Source organism: Podarcis vaucheri (genome assembly GCF_965113315.1).
Source record: "Podarcis vaucheri genome assembly, chromosome: 1".
Classification (NCBI taxonomy): domain Eukaryota; kingdom Metazoa; phylum Chordata; class Lepidosauria; order Squamata; family Lacertidae; genus Podarcis; species Podarcis vaucheri.
The window spans coordinates 131,579,682-131,600,329 of record NC_138759.1 but is presented as its reverse complement, the minus strand read 5'-3'; the positions used below and the strand labels follow the sequence as shown (position 1 = coordinate 131,600,329).

At 43.6% G+C, this 20,648-nt stretch overlaps 1 protein-coding gene across 1 annotated transcript in view; it reads right to left on the bottom strand.

The window, feature by feature from the left end:
* PARD3B (par-3 family cell polarity regulator beta) overlaps window positions 1–20,648 on the bottom strand; it is a 608,076-nt gene that overhangs the window by 175,454 nt on the left and 411,974 nt on the right. The gene's annotated exons all lie outside the window — the stretch shown is intronic.

Sequence of the window (20,648 nt, the reverse complement as noted above, 5' to 3'; positions counted from 1 at the left end):
CCACTGTGATAAAGCCTTAAGTGGTATTACAAAATGCGGCTGCTAATCAGTGCCATTGTGTAATCTGCTGGGAATAGGAACGGTAAAAACATACCCAGGTATAATTTCAAACCTCGCCAAATTCAGATGATTCAACATTTGCTTTGCAACTGAAAACTTTAAACAAGGCGCTATTAATATGAAACTTAAACGTTCAGCTGCCACACTCCATAATTAAAGCAACGGAAAAGATCACAGCAGCAAGATGAGCCCTGGTACGCGGAGAGCAGGGAATGAAAGGCAAGAGACGGATTAAAGCGCAGGAAAGCTGCCAATTAAAAAAAGCCAGGCTTTACCCACCATTATTAAATTCTGGAGAACAGAAGATGCTCCTGGAAGCAAGTAGGTGTAGAGGATGTGTGAAAAGAATGGCGAGAGAATAATAAGTGTTTTTTTTAAAGCATCAACTTTTGAAGTTGGAGGAAAATCAAGAACCAGTAAACGAGTAACTTTGGATGGCAAATTGGGGAAAAACACACACCAAGAATTAGGTAAACTAGGCAGAGAAGAGGAGAAATAGGTGCCTCTAGAAAAGGAACACAAATGAGAAGGCATGAAGACATTAAAGCTTATACAGTGCTTGCTACCCAGTAAATGTAAAAATTATTATACCACAGTGTCTTTCACTAAGAATGATTGTGAGATCAGAGGACCTCTTCATATATTACAGGCTTTAGGTATATGCCAAGGACATATCTAAAACTGAAGATGCAGGCATCGTGTAAAAGAGGTTTGCAACCCATGTATCATCATACAGGCACACAAGGTTAGATAGCCTTGATCAGCTCCAGTTCTCTGTAATTTGTACACTCAGTGCGAAACTTGGGTTTAGTGTTGTGTGAATAGCCAGAGTGCAAACTGCAAAACCTGATGGTTTTACACGACAGTTTCTCATTCAGTGCTGGGAAACTGGAGGCAAACGCAGATCCCTAACGCATGCAGAGACAGATAACCCCATGTGTGCATTCGCCATACCCAGGGATCCATAAATCTTGAGGGAAAGTGGAGTGGGGAAGAGATTGTGCAAATACATCATATCTGCAACAAAAATGCCGCCTCAAGGAAAGAAGTCTGGATTTTCTGTATTAAAGAAGTAATAGCGGTGCTTTTTTATAAGGTCTTTCTAGACAAAATAAGTTTATCTCTTTAACCCATTTACTGAGTTCCCTACCTTTAAACTTATAGACAAGTTCTTTCTTGAACACTTCAAAAATCTTAGCTACCCATTTTGCTCTTCCCTCCCCCTTCCTATCATCTTCATAGTCACCCGATAACCCCTCATGGTAGCAGGATATCACGGTCCATCAGGATTTCATATGGGCTGCAGGATTGTTCAGTATCTCCACCAGTCCCCCATCGTTCTGCCCGGACGCTGAGGTCCAGCGGCGAGGGCCTTCTGGCGGTTCCCTCACCGCGAGAAGCAAAGTTACAGTGAACCAGGCAGAGGGCCTTCTGGGTAGTGGCGCCCGTCCTGTGGAATGCCCTCCCATCAGATGTCAAAGAGATAAACAACTACCTGACATTTAGAAGACATCTGAAGACATCAGGGAAATTTTTAATGTGTGATATTTTAGTGTATTTTTAATCTTTGTTGGAAGCCGTCCAGAGTGGCTGGGGAAACCCAGCCAGATGGGTGGGGTACAGATTATTATTATTATTATTATTATTATTATTATTATTATTATTAATCTGCTTTGAAACTAGTTTCCAAAGCCTGCTTAATAAAGAACCCAAGTTATGTGGGATATCCAGCCTCATATAACAACACGCTTAACTCTAATTAATACATTAAGGAGTTAAGACCACAGACTAAGTTATCCTGCCAGGCATAGCTAGCTCACCCCTCCTCACTTTGGGATGAAGCTTTTGTTCTTTCATTCAACCATGTGATCTCTACCAGCAAGGTCTAAGCTGGGTGCTCAGAGCTTAGACCATGTGGCTTAAGCAAGCGACATTTGCATTTACATACCAATAATTTAGAAACTCTTGTCATTTTGGAATCTAAGTTATACTGCCTATATTTTCTTGCTATGTGGAAAAACACATGAATCTGACCTTTGGAGGGTTTGTAAGTAAACCACTTTCAACTTACCAAACGTGTGGTCTCTTTCTACGCTAAGGGAACTTTGGAAGCGACTTAGAAGGGGATGTTTTAAAGGTCGAACATTTCCATGCTTTACTTTGCTGCATGATTTGTGATTTTAAATCTCTGCTGGGTTTCTGCCACCAAATAATACCTGTCCCATACCTGGTTCTAGGACATTCTCCTTTTATGATGCCCTACCACATTTTCCCTTTTACCCAAACCCAACAAGTTAGCCCTAACCGATGGTTAAGGGCCAGTGCCCAAATAAAGGCAGATGGGGCTCGCTTGCCAAAGGGAGTGGTTTGGAAAGAAAACCCATTATCTATTTCTGATCCTTTAATCATGAGCACAAACACCCTATCTTCAATCACTGTAATGCCCCTATACAGAATGCTTATTGTTAAATGGAGGCAAGAACAAGCCTCTAGGATGGTAGGGGGGGTTGGGTTTTTTTTGCATTCTTCAGATGCAAGTAATCCCCAGAAAGTTGGAAGAGCTGTAAACAAACAAAAATAGGATTAAGGAGAGGCTTTGAGGTTGCCACAGATAAAAAAAATCAAGAATGAACATTTCCTTTTATTTCTATAATGTAACAATCCCTAGCACACAAGTAATCAGTGAACAGATTTTTTTTCCAAAAAATAAAAATGAAAGAGGCTCAATTCTCCAAGGGTCACTGAAAGAAAGATGAAAGAAAGATCACATAACAGCGAGAGAGAGAGAGAAGCAGAGGCCCGGTCTGCCCATTCAATGTCTTGATGGAACAAATGCATGGATATATATGTAGAAAGTTAAAACCCGATCAATTTTTGTCAACAGAAACAATCCTTCCTGGGAGAGTGCAGCCTATGGATCCCATTGTCGGTGAATGCCTGCTGCATGGCAACAACCAAGATGGATTTCCATTGCAAATAAAGGTAAGAAACGTCAATACCAAAGACATTTGTGGCCGGGGGGGGGGGGGGCGCAACAGAATGGATGCTCTCTAGCTCTCTCTTAAACACAGAGTGCTTTCCAGAGAAATTATAATGTAGAAAAGATTTTTTTTATACACCCCACTATAGGGTTTTGTTTACAAATGAAGATTGATTTATTTTTAAAAAATAATAATCTGTCAGTCAATTGATTAGCGTCTGTTTCTGAATGCTTCTGTCTTCTGCTGTCATAGATTCATAGAGTTGGAGGGACCACAAGGATGATCTAGTCCAGGCAAGGCCAAACTCAGCCCTCCAGCTGTTTTGGGACTACAACTCCCATGATCCCTAGCTAACAGGACCAGTAGTCAGGGATGGTGGGAATTGTAGTCCCAAAACAGCTGGAGGGCCAAGTCTGGCCATGCCTGATCTAGTTCAACCCCCTGCAATGCAGGGATTTTTTCACCCAACGTGGGGCTTGAACCCATGACCTGAGATGCTCTACCGATTGAGTTGTATCTGACTGACCAAGGCCTGAAGGCCTGATGTTCAGTTGGCTTCCCTTGAATTATCTCTGCTGGTATCAGTTGAGTGTTATATTGACATCAAGTTAGTTTTGCCTTACGTCCAGAATTCCCTGGACACACCCAGAATACTGTAGTGGGAAGCAGTGTCTGGGCAGAAATTGTTGAAATGCCTGGGAAAATCTGGACGCATGGCAATCCATGTCGGCAGTGTCATTTTTGCCGATTTTCCTTAAAAACAGCTCCAAAATCTTCTTTCTTCTTCTTTCCATTTTGGGGCAGATAACATTTTTTTGCTGCTGTAGTTCAACAGCTTTGGCCCAACCCCCCAAAACTCAACAACTTTTGGGTCTGGATTTTCACTTTTTGAAAATATGGCAGCCCTACATCAAGTGAGAATCTTGTCCATTTGTGACATAGCTTTTGTGCCAGACATGCCTGCTAGTATTAGAAAACTCCCTAGTAGTGTTAAATATGTGTCTTTTGCACTGCAAATCACGCTTCCGAAAATGTAATGAAGGAAGGTTATACTGGGCTAACCTCCAGAATTAAGAAAGAGTTCTTGAAAGGTTAACAGATTGAGGTTGAATCCTGACAAGACTGAAGTATTGTTTTGGGGGTACAGGGGGTGGGCGGGGGTGGGGGACTCCCTGGTCCTGAATGGGGTAACTGTGCCCCTGAAGGACCAGGTGCGCAGCCTGGGAGTCATTTTGGACTCACAGCTGTCCATGGAGGTGCAGGTTAATTCTGTGTCCAGGGCGGCTGTCTACCAGCTCCATCTGGTATGCAGGCTGAGACCCTACCTGCCTGCGGACTGTCTTGCCAGAGTGGTGCATGCTCTAGTTATCTCCCGCTTGGACTACTGCAATGCGCTCTACGTGGGGCTACCTTTGAAGGTGACCCGGAAACTGCAATTAATCCAGAATGCGGCAGCTAGACTGGTGACTGGGAGAGGCCGCCAGGGCCACATAACACCGGTCCTGAGAGATCTGCATTGGCTCCCAGTATGTTTCCGAGCACAATTCAAAGTGTTGGTGCTGACCTTTAAAGCCCTAAACGGCCTCGGCCCAGTATACCTGAAGGACCGTCTCCACCCCCATCGTTCAGCCCGGACACTGAGATCCAGCGATGAGGGCCTTCTGGCGGTTCCCTCATTGCGAGAACTGAGGTTACAGGGAACCAGACAGAGGGCCTTCTCGGTAGTGGCGCCCTTCCTGCAGATGTGAAGGAAATAAGCAGCCATCTTCTTTTTAAAAAACATCTGAAGGCAGCCCTGTTTAGGGAAGTTTTTAATATTTAATATTGTATTGTTTTGAACACTTGATTGGGAGCCGCCCAGAGTGGCTGGGGAAACTCAGCCAGATGGGCGGGGTATAAATATTATTATTATTATTATTATTAGTAGTAGTAGTAGTAGTATGGGAACAGTCAAACCAATTGGATAAGTATCCCATGAGGCAGATGAAGTTGTAACCATGGCTGTTCGTATTCTGGGAATGTTGTTGAATACGATGCATTTTTAACAACAGCTACAGCTGGGATAGCTCAGTTGGTACAGAATGAGATGCTTAATCTCAGGGTTGTGCACCGAAAGATTCCTGCATTGCAGAGGATTGGACTAGTTGACCCTCATAGTCCCGTCTGATTCTACGATTCTACAATTCTATACTATCCATAGATTTGTCTTCTTGATAGATTTGAAATGCAATGTTAAAGAGGATTAATAAAATAAGAGCTCCTGCCTAATTATATTACCCACCCATTAGATCTGTACAACCAAGGCACAAAGAGAGGAATTCCTTGTGGTTGCTCCCAAGCGGCCTCCTTGCATTGACATCCCAGCATATGATTTTACTGCTTGTAGTGTTCAATATGCCCGTTTTCCACTGTCAGGCAGGTATACTGGGTTTGCGTGCCAAGACCCTCAAGCCATCCCCCATTAGAATAAAGAAATTCACACTGAAGCCGAATTTTGGTTGAAGGTTAATGGGCAAAATTTAGGCCACAACTTTATTGATTACAGCAAATGTGAGCGGTATTGGCTTAAAGAGGTAAAGGTAAAGGGACCCCTGACCATTAGGTCCAGTCGTGGCCGACTCTGGGGTTGAAGGCACTCATCTCGCTTTACTGGCCGAGGGAGCCAGCGTACAGCTTTCGGGTCATGTGGCCAGCATGACTGAACCGCTTCTGGCGAACCAGAGCAGCCCACAGAAACGCCGTTTACCTTCCCGCCGGAGCGGTACCTATTTATCTACTTGCAATTAGACGTGGTTTTGAACTGCTAGGTTGGCAGGAGCAGGGACCGAGTGACAGGAGCTCACCCCATCGCGGGGTTTCTAACCACTGACCTTCTGATCGGCAAGTCCTAGGCTCTGTGATTTAACCCACAGCAGCACCCGCGTCCCATGGTATTGGCTTAGGCATTGGCAAAAGACTATACTGGACTCCTGCCCGCTTTGCGTAAACCACCAAACCACCACCAAACCACCACCAAACCACCAGTAAGGGTAAACCACCAAAAGAGGGAGCTGCTCCGGGGGAACCCGCCTGCATCTCCCCCGGTGTTCCCAGAGGCCTGGCATGGTCCTAGCCCCTCAACCGGACTTCAGACAGAATCCAGGTCCCAGATTCCTTTAACGGAATACCCTTGGACAACAGAGGGGCAGGCGCTGGCTGACTTCCCTCCCCCATTCAACAATAAGCCAATGCCTAACCGCCAAACCTTAGAAAGTTGTGACCATTGCTAAGAGGTAGGCGAAAAACCAAAGGGATAGTGCCAATTCGCCAAATGGAAAAATTCCTACCCAGTCCCTGTCCCAAGACGGGAGATCAACCAAAGTCCAAAGCAAGGCCAGAGGGCACCTAAATTAATGAGAGGGTGGGGAGGTGTTCGTCAGCGCGAAGGTGCTTGGCACAAGTCGCGCTCCTGCTTTTATGCCCCCCACGATCACCCCACTCAAAATGATTGGCCAATAGGCAAGGGGTGATCATGGAGCCACCGTGGTGTGAGAGTATTGCTCCACCCACACCAGGGTGGGAGGAACTGGGTTGAGGGCCTGCCAGCAACTGGGACCATCTTTTAAGATGATCCCACTTACTTCATAGGGCTCTGATCGAATCATTCTATACAATTGTGCATACAGTGGTACCTCAGGTTAAGTACTTAATTCGTTCTGGAGGTCCGTTCTTAACCTGAAACTGTTCTTAACCTGAAGCACCACTTTAGCTAATGGGGCCTCTTGCTGCCGCCACGCCGCCGGAGCACAATTTCTGTTCTCATCCTGAAGCAAACCCAAGGTACTATTTCTGGGTTAGCGGAGTCTGTAACCTGAATAATAATAATAATAATAATAATAATTTATTATTTATACCCCACCCATCTGGCTGGGTTTCCCCAGCCACTCTGGGCGGCTTCCACAGAAACCAAAAATACACTAAAATATCACACATTAAAAACTTCCCTGAACAGGGCTGCCTTAAGATGTCTTCTGAATGTCAGGTAGTTGTTTATCGCTTTGACATCTGATGGGAGGGCGTTCCACAGGACGGGCGCCACTACCGAGAAGGCCCTCTGCCTGGTTCCCTGTAGCTTTGCTTCTCGCAATGAGGGAACCGCCAGAAGGCCCTCGGCGCTGGACCTCACTGTCCGGGTTAAACGATGGGAGTGGAGACGCTCCTTCAGGTATACTGGGCCGAGGCTGTTTAGGGCTTTAAAGGTCAACACCAGCACTTTGAATTGTCCTCGGAAACGTACTGGGAGCCAATGTAGGTCTTTCAAGACCGGTGTTATGTGGTCTTGGCGGCCGCGTCTGTAACCTGAAGCGTCTGTAACCCGAGGTACCACTGTATATATATATAAAAGGTAAAGGACCCCTGGATGGTTAAGTCCAGTCAAAGGCAACTATGGGGTTGTGGCGCTCACCTTGCTTTCAGGCTGAGGGAGCCGCTGTTTGTCCACAGACAGCTTTCCGGGTCATGTGGCCAGCAGGACTAAACTGCTTCTGGCACAACGGGACATCATGATGGAAGCCAGAGCGCACAGAAACATTGTTTACCTTCCCACCACAGTGGTACCTATTTATCTACTTGCACTGGTGTGTTTTTGAACTGCTAGGTTGACAGGAGCACCGGGAGCTCACCCCGTCACAGGGTTTCGAACCACCGACCTTCTGATCGGCAAGCCCAAGAGGTTCAGTGGTTTAGAAGAATAGCATGGGAAGGCTATGGGGTGCTCTATCAATATGAAGCATGTCATCTTTTTGGTCAAGCTCATGCTTCATCCATTTTGTATAGTAGCACCAACTTCAATTACATCATACAGTGGTACCTCAGGTTCAGTACTTAATTCATTCCGGAGGTCCGTTCTTAACCTGAAACTGTTCTTAACCTGAAGCACCACTTTAGCTAATGGGGCCTCCTGCTGCTGCCGCGCCGCTGTAGCACAATTTCTGTTCTTATCCTGAAGCAAAATTCTTAACCTGAAGCACTATTTCTGGGTTAGCGGAGTGTGTAACCTGACGCGTATGTAACCTGAAGCGTATGTAACCCGAGGTACCACTGTATTTGGACTTCTGGTGCATTGCTAAACATTTTAAAAGCTGGTGTCAAATCACATGCAAACCATAGCATGAGACTATATTATTATTATTATTATTTATTAAATTTGCATACCCACAAATTGCAAGGTGGCTCACAACACAGAACTATAGAAAACATAGAATACAGTGGTACCTCGGTTTACGAACTTAATCTGTTCCGGAAGTCCATTCTTAAACCAAAGTGTTCTTAAACCAAGGTGTGCTTTCCCTACTCAGGCCTCCTGCCACCAGTGCCCTCCCACCATTCAGCTTCTGTTCCTCTTCAAAGGCAAAGTTCGTTAGCTGGAACACCTACTTCTGGTTTTGCGGAGTTCGTTGCCCGAATAGTTCGTTAACAGGACTGTTCGTAGACCGAGGTACCACTGTACATAACAGAAATAAGAACAAAGGCCTCTTCCTCAACCTATATGAGTTAGGGTGTTATTTGCCTTCCTGCCTCATGAATGTACTCCCTTCTGGGTCTCTCTAACAATAAACTCAGATATCAGTGCGGTTCTTCTACGGCAAATACATCCAGCAGCCTGACTAGTTCAGTATTAGCTTTGCTGCTGAGGGAACTGCTAGCCAAATAGATTATTCCCCGGTTGCTGCTATGGGGAAAGTGTGTGTTGTGGCTCAAAGTGCAGGTTAACACTTAAGTCATAAGCAGAGCCGTTTGTGAGTGCAATTATTCACAATATTGATCATGCACCAAAATGGACAACACAAGAGTCCAGGATTCTAAGGATCTCTGCTTTAATTTGAAAGAAAAACCCAAGTTTCCAGTCGTTACGTCTGGTAAAAAATTGCTGCAAGTTTCTGGATTATGTCTGCTGGAAACTCAAGACGCCACTGCTTGCACATATCATTCTTTGCCAAACCTCTGAGGCAGAACCAGTGAAAATCTCTTTGCCTTCCCTTCTGTGCTGGTGGAAGTACCCTCTGGGTCAAAGAGTCTTTGGGCCGCAAAGAGATAGTTGAATGCAGCCTACAGTGTGTCTCTCTCAAGAGGATTATTGTGAAGATAAAATGGGAAAAGAAGAGCCATATATGTCACCTTTAGCAAACTGGAGCAAAGGCGGTATATGATTGTGATAAATAAACTAACAGCAGGCCCATGGGTGAACGTTAGTGATAGAAAGGAATAAACACATTGCTGTCATTCGTAATAATCTTTTGCTGCTTTTGCTAGTTTCATTAATGCTTCTTTAGTTCAACTTTCCCTCTTTTACCCCAATGGCTTGTCCTTTATCTATTGCTACTTAGTCCCATTCCACCAACAAATTTCACCATGCCTTTTCTTGGAAGAAATAACAATTGGTCAACTGGACTCCAATGCAAAATATTTGTTTTACATGCATTTTTTTTAATGAATGGACAGGCGATCCAGTATTAACTAATTGTATTTGATACTGCTGAAGGCCATTATTGACCCAGTTTGGTCAAAAGGCATCTTAGAAATTTTAAAATGAATAACATACAATAAGAGGATTCCTTCCAGTAGCACCTTAGAGACCAACTAACATATAGTGAGAGGGTCTGGTGACTTCTGTTTCAGTGTAGCTGAAGAAGTGTGCATACACACAAAAGCTCATACCAATAACAAACTTAGTTGGTCTATAAGGTGCTACTGGAAGGAATTTTTAAATTTTGTTTCGACTACGGCAGACCAACACGGCTACCTACCAGTAACTAATACAATAAGAGGGATGCAGTCCTTTGGCACTTGTGTGATACGTTTACTCCCCGCTGAAACACAAACTAAGCTGTGCTTGGGCCAAGGGAAGCACATTATGCAACACGTATCGCTTTTGGAAACTGAGCCAATTTTGAATGATTTCCTTTAATTTTGCTTAAGTTTTGCATCTGACTTTGGAAGTCAACAAGAAACAAGTTGTACAACGCACCAATGGTACGGTATGTGGCACAGCAGATTGCAGGGCCGATGCCGAATTCACAAAAATGACCCTCTCCCCTTTTCAGCTCACAAACTTCCGTTGGCTGAAAGAGCCATCCGTCAGCAGAGGCATACAACTAAATACAACCCTACACAAAATATCTGGAAGAACTTTCAGTAGCTGAAGTGAAACTTATGTCACCAGAATAAAGCCAATATGCTGTATTTCATAGACTGATACTACCTATGTATGTGTGCTCAAAACCCGCTTTACTATACACAGTAGAGCCTACTCCCAAGCAGCTGTGAGTAAAGAGTAAACCTAGTAAGTATTTGCAGGGGGGAGGGGCTAGGAGGGAATGGGTGTGACTATGGTTATTAAGCCCTTTGGGATAGTGGGCTTAAATACAGAAAAAGTTAAATAGCAGTGGAGTACAGTTGTACCTTGGATGCCAAACGCCTTAGTACTCGGACGTTTTGGCTCCCAAACCCGGAAGTGAGTGTTCCAGTTTGCAAATGTTCTTTGGAACCCGAATGTCCGACAGGGCTTCTGCTCCTTCTCATTGGCTGAAGCCGTGCTTTGGTTTCCGAATGTTTTGGAAGTCGAACGGACTTCCGTAATGGATTTCTTTCGACTTCCGAGGTACGACTGTTGTTGGTCCTAAGAGTTCTTCAGGGGCAGACTCGAGAAGGCTCATTAAAAGTACTGGGCTCCTTCGGAAGGAAAAATGGGTGCCAATTTCAGGAAGGAAGGAAGGAGGGAGGGAAGGAAGGAAGGAAGGAAGGAAGGAAGGAAGGAAGGAAGGAAGGAAGGAAAGTACTAGGCCCAGATTTTTTTCCTCTTAAAAACTTAGAGAGATTTCTAAATTGTACCCAAGGAGGAGACCACTGTAGTGGCTCAATCCATCTTAGACATAGTAGTATTCTTTCATATTTGATAGCAACAATAATTTGTACTGCTGTCAATACTGGCACTCTGTACACAACAAAAGCTGGAATTGGGGCACCACAATTCTCTTTCGTTCCTACAGAAAGAAAGAATACATATATATATATATAGTTTCTTCACTTTGTTCCCTTACAAATGCAGCCTACAATTGTACCTGCTCAAAGACAATGACTTCCTCTTTATGTTGTACTTGGCTAGCCAATACTAGGCTATGTGAATTTGTCCATGATCAATGCTTCATCTCCCCGACAAGGCTATTATAATTGCATTAATATTTCTTGTTTATTTCTCGCTCCTCTGTGGAAAATCTATACTGTTTCGTCAATTATCTCTCTTTTATCCAGTTCCATTTTTCACTTGATAGTCCAGTTATAATGCCTGAACAATACTGTACACATTTTTGCCTCTTTTATCATATTCCCGCTAACTTATTTCTCCTGCCTTGCAAATAATCATTTGGAAGGCCGCATTTTAAAATATTTGTATCTTTGGGGAAACTGAAATATACCTGTTGTGTAATAGACCTTTGTGATTTCCCTAAAAATGGTAGTAAGCTCACCTTGAAAGCAAACCCACATTAATTGTGTATTTCCGCAGCATTTCATTATTTGCTAATGTATTGCCCACAACATTCGTGTGCAGAATTAGCTGTGTGTGGAAATCAAGGCCTTCCAACCCCCCATTAATGCCAGTTCTGTCCTTGCCCCTTTGCAAAATGCGAAGTTTCAGCTGTTTCCCATTCCTTACAGCCTCCTCCTTCCTTTTCCACTTGCTGCCTTATCTATGGGTGCTTCCTTAAGCTTAACATTCCTTAAGATTGGATGGCCCCTAATGCCTCCTGGCAAACAGAAGGGGAAGAAATGGACACAGTGAGAGATTTTACCTTCTTGGGCTCCATGATCACTGCAGATGGTGACAGCAGCCACGAAATTAAAAGACGCCTGCTTTTGGGGAGAAAAGCAATCACAAACCTGGACAGCATCTTAAAAAGTAGAGACATCACCTTGCCGACAAAGGTCCGTATAGGAAAAGCTATGTTTTTTCCAGTAGTGATGTATGGAAGTGAGAGCTGGACCATAAAGAAGGCTGATCACCAAAGAATTGATGCTTTTGAATTATGGTGTTGGAGGAGACTCTTGAGAGTCCCATGGACTGCAAGAAGATTAAACCTATCCATTCTGAAGGAAATCAGCCCTGAGTGCTCACTGGAAGGATAGATCCTGAAGCTGAGGCTCCAATACTTTGGCCACCTCATGAGAAGAGAAGACTCCCTGGAAAAGACCCTGATGTTGGGAAAGATGGAGGGCAGAAGGAGAAGGGGACGACAGAGGACGAGATGGTTGGACAGTGTTTTCGAAGCTACCAGCATGAGTTTGACCAAACCGCGGGAGGCAGTGGAAGACAGGAGTGCCTGGCGTGCTCTGGTCCGTGGGGTCACGAAGAGTCGGACACGACTAAACGACTAAACCACAACAACAATGCCAAGAGAATCCAGGTGAGTTTCTTTAAGAAAGCACTAGCTTGTCCTAGGGGGCACTGGGAGGATCAAAAGCAACTTCTCTCAATTCTACTCTTTAATTCTGAATTTTCTTCAAGTCTCAGGGCAAAGAGGGGAATTAAGGAGGCTATATCGCAAGCAAGGGGAGAGGGGCTTTCCTGATGGCTTTGCTTTCATGCCTGAGCTGGTAGACAGAACCACCAGCAAGTAGACAAGTGCTCTGAAGTGTCTAGAACCAGGGTGCATTTGATTTAAATCAAATGTATTTAAATCAAATGTATTTAAATCACTTTTCAGTAAGACTTGATTTAAATCTTTTTTTTTTTTTACAGGAAGACTCATTTTTGCTGGTATAATCTTAATATTTACAACCGGATGAAGGTTTCATTTTGGGAATAATAAATTTTCAGTGTAGTTTTTACAGTTATATCAAAAATTACTGATTTGGTTATACTATTAGAAACACATAGACATATAATTATGCAATTACTGTGAGATTTAATAAGTTACCTATTTATATTTGGACAACTTTTCTGCTGTACTTTATTGGAAAAAGAAAAACAATCATTTCCTTAATAACAATTCAAACAATTTATTTAACTAAAACAATAACATTATAGCATATGTATCCATGTTTGTTAAAAACTTAGACTAAGTTTTAGCACACATGAAAAACTTAAAACAAAACCTTATTTCCTGATGAATAGCCTTTGGACTATAGTGTAACTTAAATAGAAAACTATGTTTTTGAAATATTTTTCCTCCAAAAGCATTTTAGTTTAAAAATCCAATTTAAATTAAAAAGAATCCAATTTAAATAAAAAATATACTTTTTAAAAAATCATTGATTTTTATCCACCCTGTCTAGAACTCACAGGAGACAATCGGCAGAAAACCTTTCATTTCTTCCCCAAACTTTGCTCTTCTAAGGCACAAGTTTAGAGTGGGAGACAATGGAGATTCCATCTGTTGTTCTTCCCATTGGACTTGTTTATGAAACACTTTTGGGCACAATTGTTCAAAGCATAATGTAGAAAATGGAAACTTGCTATTATTTCTAGCAATCAGAGAACATATACAAGTTACTCTTCTTACAAAAGCCTGCCACATCAATGGCAAACCAGACTTTGGAGTTGCCGTAACAACCTTTGGGTTTGATCAACTGCGTCCACGGGGCAAATTTTGTCAAATGGCAGGCATAGATGCATAGCAACCAACTCATCAGCCATGATGATGGAAATAAAAACACAGAAAATGCAAGATATGGATCACAATTGCTATCACTCAGTGAAATTGCAAGGTTCTTCCTGACGGTAAAAGTGCCATAGAACGAAAAATAGGGAAGAATCTCAGAGTAGCCTTCATTCTCCCTAAAAAGGTAAAGGTAAAGGACCCCTGACAGTTAAGTCCAGTTGCAGACGAATCTGGGGTTGCAGTGCTCATCTTGCTTTACAGGCTGAGGGAGCCAGCGTTTGTCTGCAGACAGTTTTTCCGGGTCATGTGGCCAGCAGGACTAAGCCGCTTCTGGCACAACAGAACACCGAAACCAGAGCAGTGCACGGAAACACCGTTTACCTTCCCACCAGAGTGGTACCTATTTATCTACTTGCACTTTTTTGGCATGCTTTCGAACTGCTAGGTTGGCAGGAGCTGAGACAGAACAACGGGAGCTCACCGCATCACAGGGATTCGAACTGCCGACCTTCTGATCGGCAAGCCCAAGAGGCTCAGGGGTTTAGACAACAGCGCCACGTGAGTCCTACTTTCCCTGTTAAGCTCTTGTTCTTCTGCAGAGATGCCTACCTCCTACTTTAAGAACTCTGGGTCTAAAAAAGATCACAACAGGTCACATTACCTAGCAACACAAAACTAGGTGAGCATGAAACTAAGGGATGAGGGCTGCACAGTACAGTGGTAGCTTGACTAAAGTCCAGTCTATTAGAAGTCTGTTTTGAACTAAGTCCAATTGCAACCTGGAAATGAATGCTCCGGGTTGAGTCATTTTATATATATATATATAAGTTGGGCCCGGCTGCTGTTGACTGTGTTTCGTTTGTTAATTGAGTCCCTCGCTGCTAATCAGAGGCTTCCTGTTGAGTCTGCCAGCTGTTGAGCTCCAAGCACTTACACAACACAGAGGTGATATTTGGAGGTTTTGTTTTTGCTATTATTATTTTTTGCGTTTTGGTTTGTGTGGCTTTTTTGTTTTTTTGACTGTGACTTTGTTTTATGGGACTGACCTGTGACTGCGGCTTGTGACTTCGTTTTTGTGACTGTGTGGAACCCAGTTCAGCTACTGGTTGATTGTGTGACTGCAGAAATGGATAAAAGCCCCCCCCCCATCCAAACAATGACTATCATCAGTGATCAGATATAGGGGTGTCTTCTTGTTGGGACAAGTCTGGATGTATCTTGCCCTGTTCTCTACTGGGTTTAGCCAGCACATGAACCAAGTTTACTGTTTAACTTTAGTATCATTCCTCTGTGCCTTTTCTTATGGTAACCCAAATGTAGGACTCTTCAAAAGAATGACCGTCTTGGATCATGGGTCGACGGGCTCTGCCTTCATGCCTCATTTTTTTATTCTATGGCAATTTCTCAAATAAGCTTGCCTATACAAACACAACCAAAGCCAGTGTGGTGTAGTGGTTAAGAGTGGTAGACTTGTTATCTGGTGAACCGGGTTCGCATCTCCGCTCCTCCACATGCAGCTGCTGGGTGACCTTGGGCTAGTCTCACTTCTCTGAAGTCTCTCAGTCCCACTAACCTCACAGAGTGTTTGTTGTGGGGGAAGAAGGGAAAGGAGAATGTGAGCCGCTTTGAGACTCCTTCGGGTAGTGATAAAGCGGGATATCAAATCCAAACTCTTCTTCAAACACTTCTTAAAAGTTGCCTTCCCTCAGGAAAAGCTATGCTGGGTGGATTCCATTTTGTGTCTTTGCTGAGGAGCAAAAGAGGAGGTTATCTCTATATATCTACAGGAATAATTTATTCTCACAAGGGGTCTGCAGTAATCAAGCAAGCTCTAAGACCCCCTACCTATAATCTATGTTATCTAGGAAAAATTATAATCCTAGAAACATTGCCATTTTTATTTAAAATATTTCTTCTTCTTACCTGCATTATCTGATCTGGGAAATTTCTGACTGGCTCATTTTCTATTTCATTAGTGCCTTTATCCTTCTGGTCAGACTTATTAATGAAATGCACTACAACTCAGGTTTGTGTTTCATGGTGATGATATGTGGTTAGACGTTGGAACCTGAAGAGTCAGCAGATGGATGCTTAAACCAACACAACTATACCCATTTTTTAAAAAATAAAAATATCAAGAGTCCTGCTGCTTTAGACTCTTAAAAGAAAGAAAGAAAGAAAGAAAGAAAGAAAGAGCAGATGGTGGCAGGCTGCCAATTTATAATGTGTTTCCGTGTGGCCGTAATCCCAGCAACAGTGATGGAGTAACTAAAACTCTGTCAACAGCAGGCTATGGCTGAAAGTATGGTTAGTCCTGCGCAGGAGTGGGAGTGGAAATGGGCTGAAACATGGAGACAAATCTCACAGGGGAACTTATTTTAAAATTAGAAAGCAGTTGGATAAAAGAAATCCAAGGAAGTCAACCTGGAGTCCACGTCTATCATAGGCATGGGAGCCAGAAGAAGAGGAATGCAGGAGAGCATCAGATCAAAAAGGAGGCAGCTGCCAAAAGATAAATAAAACCACTTTGGAAATCAGGGAAAGGAACGTGCAGAGAAATCTAGAGACAAATTCAGATTTTGTCTTTACCACAGGCAAAGCATTTACAGTCAGTCTAAGACCAAAAACGTGGGACGCGGGTGGCGCTGTGGGTTAAACCACAGAGCCTAGGACTTGCCGATCAGAAGGTCGGTGGTTCGAATCCCCATGACGGGGTGAGCTACCGTTGCTCGGTCCCTGCTCCTGCCAACCTAGCAGTTCGAAAGCATGTCAAAGTGCAAGTAGACAAATAGGCAAGTAGATAAAGCGGCTTAGTCCTGCTGGCCACATGTCCCGGAAGCTGTATGCCGGCTCCCTCGGCCAATAAAGCGAGATGAGCGCCGCAACCCCAGAGTCGGCCACAAATGGTCAGGGGTCCCTTTACCTTTACCTTAAGACCAAAAATGGTTATTTTGTTTTGTTTTTGGTGTGAGAGGCAGCCATGCTACTGCCTAGGAAGGAATTACAGTAGTACCTCCGGTTGTGGATGGGATCTGTTCCAGAGGTCCGGTTGGATCCCGAGGTTTCCGCAACCTGAGGATTGCTTCTGTGTATGCGCATGTGGCCAAACCCAGTAAAATACTTCCGGGTTTGCCGCGCACGCATCCCAAAGTTTACATAACCAGAGGGTTATGTAAATGGAGGTTCAACTGTACTACCCCGCCCCCTCCCTCCTTCTCTCCTCAAACCATAACTGTTTCACCACAAGGAAGGCTAGTACACATACGGCAATGTACTTAGCTCAAGTCTTGCCTGATCCTGACAACCTCCAACTTACAACAAGCTCTTGACTTTTTTTCTCTATACACTGTGCAATAATTGACAATGCATGTAGTCTTTCATACCTGGCTCAATAACTTAAACTATGCTAGTGCTTATATTTCTTCTGAGTGCTTATCATCACAAAATTATTGACCAATGTAAAACTATAGAACACAAAGAGGCAAGTATTTAGCTATTGAAGGTTTTGTTTCTGTGCTCCATTCTTACACTTCATGGTGAACACTTCTATTTCTGAACTCTCTTCTGATTGGAGAGCTTTTCGTTTATGGGTTGTACAGAAAATATAGATAAATTCCAGGTTGCAGAGGAGAGACATCGTTTCAATTTTCATCGTTTTCATGGAGCTGTGTGTGTGTGTGTGTGTGTGTGTGTGTGTGTATACATATATAGTGTAAGCTTTCATTTGTTAATGAAAATATGGAGGAAGGAGGGAAATCATGTTGTATGGCACATATTCTGAGAATTCAGTTGTGGCTACAACAGGCTGAATTTTGGGCTGTCGCACTAAAACCATGGTTTGATGCAGTTCCAAAAATCATCATATGGCACCAAGGTACCTCTGTGGTCTATAAGCCACAAAACAAACAAACAAACAAAACCCAACAACAACAGAAAAGAAGGGCATTCAGGTACGAAAACCCTCTATTTCCACCCCCATCAAAGATGTATGAGAAACTTGATTTGTGGTGAACTGACCTAATAGACATTCACTGTGAGGCTGGAGAAGTAGGAGTACAAAAACAGAAGGCTGAAAGCACACTGTTCTGCACTGCAACAGTATAAAAGATTTATCACCAGTTAAACACACAGTGTGATATCCCTCCCAATTCTACAAAACATTTTTGGCCGGGGAAGGGAGCACCAACAGAGTGAGTGAGAAAGAGATGCCTTCTGCAAGACTTGGAAAGCCATTTTTTAAGGTTGACGATTACTTTAAATCATCGTTAATTATTTTCAAAAGATGACCAGTGAGAGTTTGATAAAAGAAGACGTCTGACAAGTAGAAGATCAATAGAAAAGGGATCTGTTGCACATCTGCTGGAATTCAATTCAGGTGGAAGCACAACTGTCTTAACTCTTCCTGCAAGCATTTCCTGGTTTAGCAGTAGCAGATTAAACCGTATCAGAAAGTGTGGTATAGTCACAAACGAAGCAGTGAAAACGCCCTGAATAGAACATCTGCGAATATTGCTGCTGTAGGATGGAAAATTGGAAGAAACACATAAGTTTTCCATTTTGGTCCACAGAAGTTTTCCGTTTTTGAATTACTCAAAAGTACAATTTGTCAAGAGCTGTGCAGCACATCTGTCAAGCTCCAAATTTCTTTTAGTTAGAACTTTATTCTAAAGTTACTACTTTATTCTAAATGCTGCGTAACACTCTATGGATGGAAAGATACCTGTCACGGGCTCAGGGGCTGAGCCACAGGGGAAGGAGGAGATGGAGAGCGAAGGGGAACAATCTGAGGGGAGCTCAGGAGGGTATGCCAGTGATCAGAGAGATTCCATGAGTCTCTCCAGCGAATCAGAGGATTCCCAGAAGGGGGCCCCCAGAGGCAGGGCAAGGGGGGCCAGTGGGGAGTCTCCAAGCGGCAGCTGGAAATCAGGGGTAGCTTCCCCACCAGAGCGTAGCAGGGGGAAAGAATCCCAAGGATTAAAACAAGAGCCTCCTGCAGGAGGAGAGAGTGAGGCTGGACTGACCACGCCTCCGTCAGAGAGTGGAGGGGCGGAGGGAAGAGCAGGTCCGGCCAGCCTCCCTGAAGGAGAAAGCAGTGAGGGGAGCAGTGTAGCCGTTAGGAGGAAAGTAGGCGGCTGGGCGCGCTCGCCAAGTTCAAATGTGGAGGCGCGCGGGCCAGCAGAAAACCCGGACTGGGAGCCAGGTCCTAAAGCCCGCCGGAAGGGTGGGGAGGAGTCAGAAGAATCCGCCTCCGAAGAGAGTAGGAAGGAGGTAACCCCAGAGGGCAGGAGGACCCGGAGGAGAAAGGAGCAGAAGGAGGAGAGGAAGAGGTGGAGCAAAGCTCGGGTCTTGAACTGGTGTATGAGCGGGGAGGAGTCAGACGGAGCTTCGCCGGTCTAAGGACTCAGACGTAGCGCTGCGCGCCACGGATGTCAAACCAACAATGAACCACAATAAAGACTTTTGTTTATAAAGAGCAACTGGCGTTGGTCCTCTGTGAGCTAGGACCTGAGGCAGCGCTGACAATACCAAACTGTTTACACTGGCCTGTATGTCAACCATATTCCTTAAATAGCCAGTGGAGAAGTGAAACTGCTGCTACATGATTTGGTGTGTATACCAGCGGAAGATCTGACTATCCTATCCTTTTGTCTTGTGCTTTTGCTGTTTCTTTGGAAACCAGAAATCTGATAACTTCATGTAGTCACCATAAAATAGAATGACGACCTTGTCTAGCACAACACCAGCCAGTATATTTCCCCCCCATAAATTAGACATACCATAGCTATGCTGCTATGATCTAATAAGAATCTAAAAGTAATTAACTGATTTTTATAAAAACATATATATCAAAAACCCAACCTTAATCAAATATGCATTCTTATCAGGGTTCTGAGGCAGCAGTAAATTGGGACATTTAAAAAACTGGGACCTCATCCAATCTGTGATCTGATCAGGGTTCAATGGTTATAATAAATTGGGACTATTAAAACTGGGATCTCATCCAAAACTTTATTTTGTCTAAACCACAGAACCTAGCAGTGCTGCTAAGTCAGGAATATTCAATGAACAGAAATGCTGTGTTGAATTAACTCTTACCAAATACAATGCAAAATGTATAGGAGATTCAACACAGATACACTCGTTCTAACATTACATTGTGGTTATAATAACATTAGCTATGTTTTATTTGAAATCCAGTAAGATTTTCTAGTATAATATCTTTCTATATCTATCAATACCATTACTATATAATGTTATTTTAGAAGCAATAATAATAATAATAATCTATTTCTGCTATCCATTTCGGGCACAACCTGAGGGACAATCTACCTTAACGTTGATATCCACTATCACTTGGAAAAGAAAAGAAAAAAGATGAAACATTGCATAGGTTAGAAATAGATTTTCAAGTCTCCAGCATCCCTTCAAATTTACAGGCCTGGTTCAAAGGTCACAATAATCCAAACTGTGTCTTACTGGGACCACGTAGATGTTCGGGCTCATAGAGAAGAACTCAAATCTACTTTGCTCCTCCCTGGTCCTATTTATTCCCACTGGTCCCATCACCTCCTGGCCAACAGAAGGGGAAGAAATGGAGGCAGTGAGAGATTTTACCTTCTTGGGCTCCATGATCATGGCAGATGGTGACAGCAGTCACGAAATCAAAAGACGCCTGCTTCTTGGGAGAAAAGAAATGACAAACCTAGACAGCATCTTAAAAAAGCAGAGACATCACTTTGCCAACAAAGGTCCGTATAGTTAAAACTATGGTTTTCCTAATAGTGATGTATGGAAGTGAGAGCTGGACCATAACGAAGGCTGATCGCCAAAGAATTGATGCTTTTGAATTATGGTGCTGGAGGAGACTCTTGAGAGTCCCATGGACTGCAAGAAGATCAAACCTCTCCATTCTGAAGGAGATCAGCCCTGAGTGCTCACTGGAAGGACAGATCCTGAAGCTGAGGCTCCA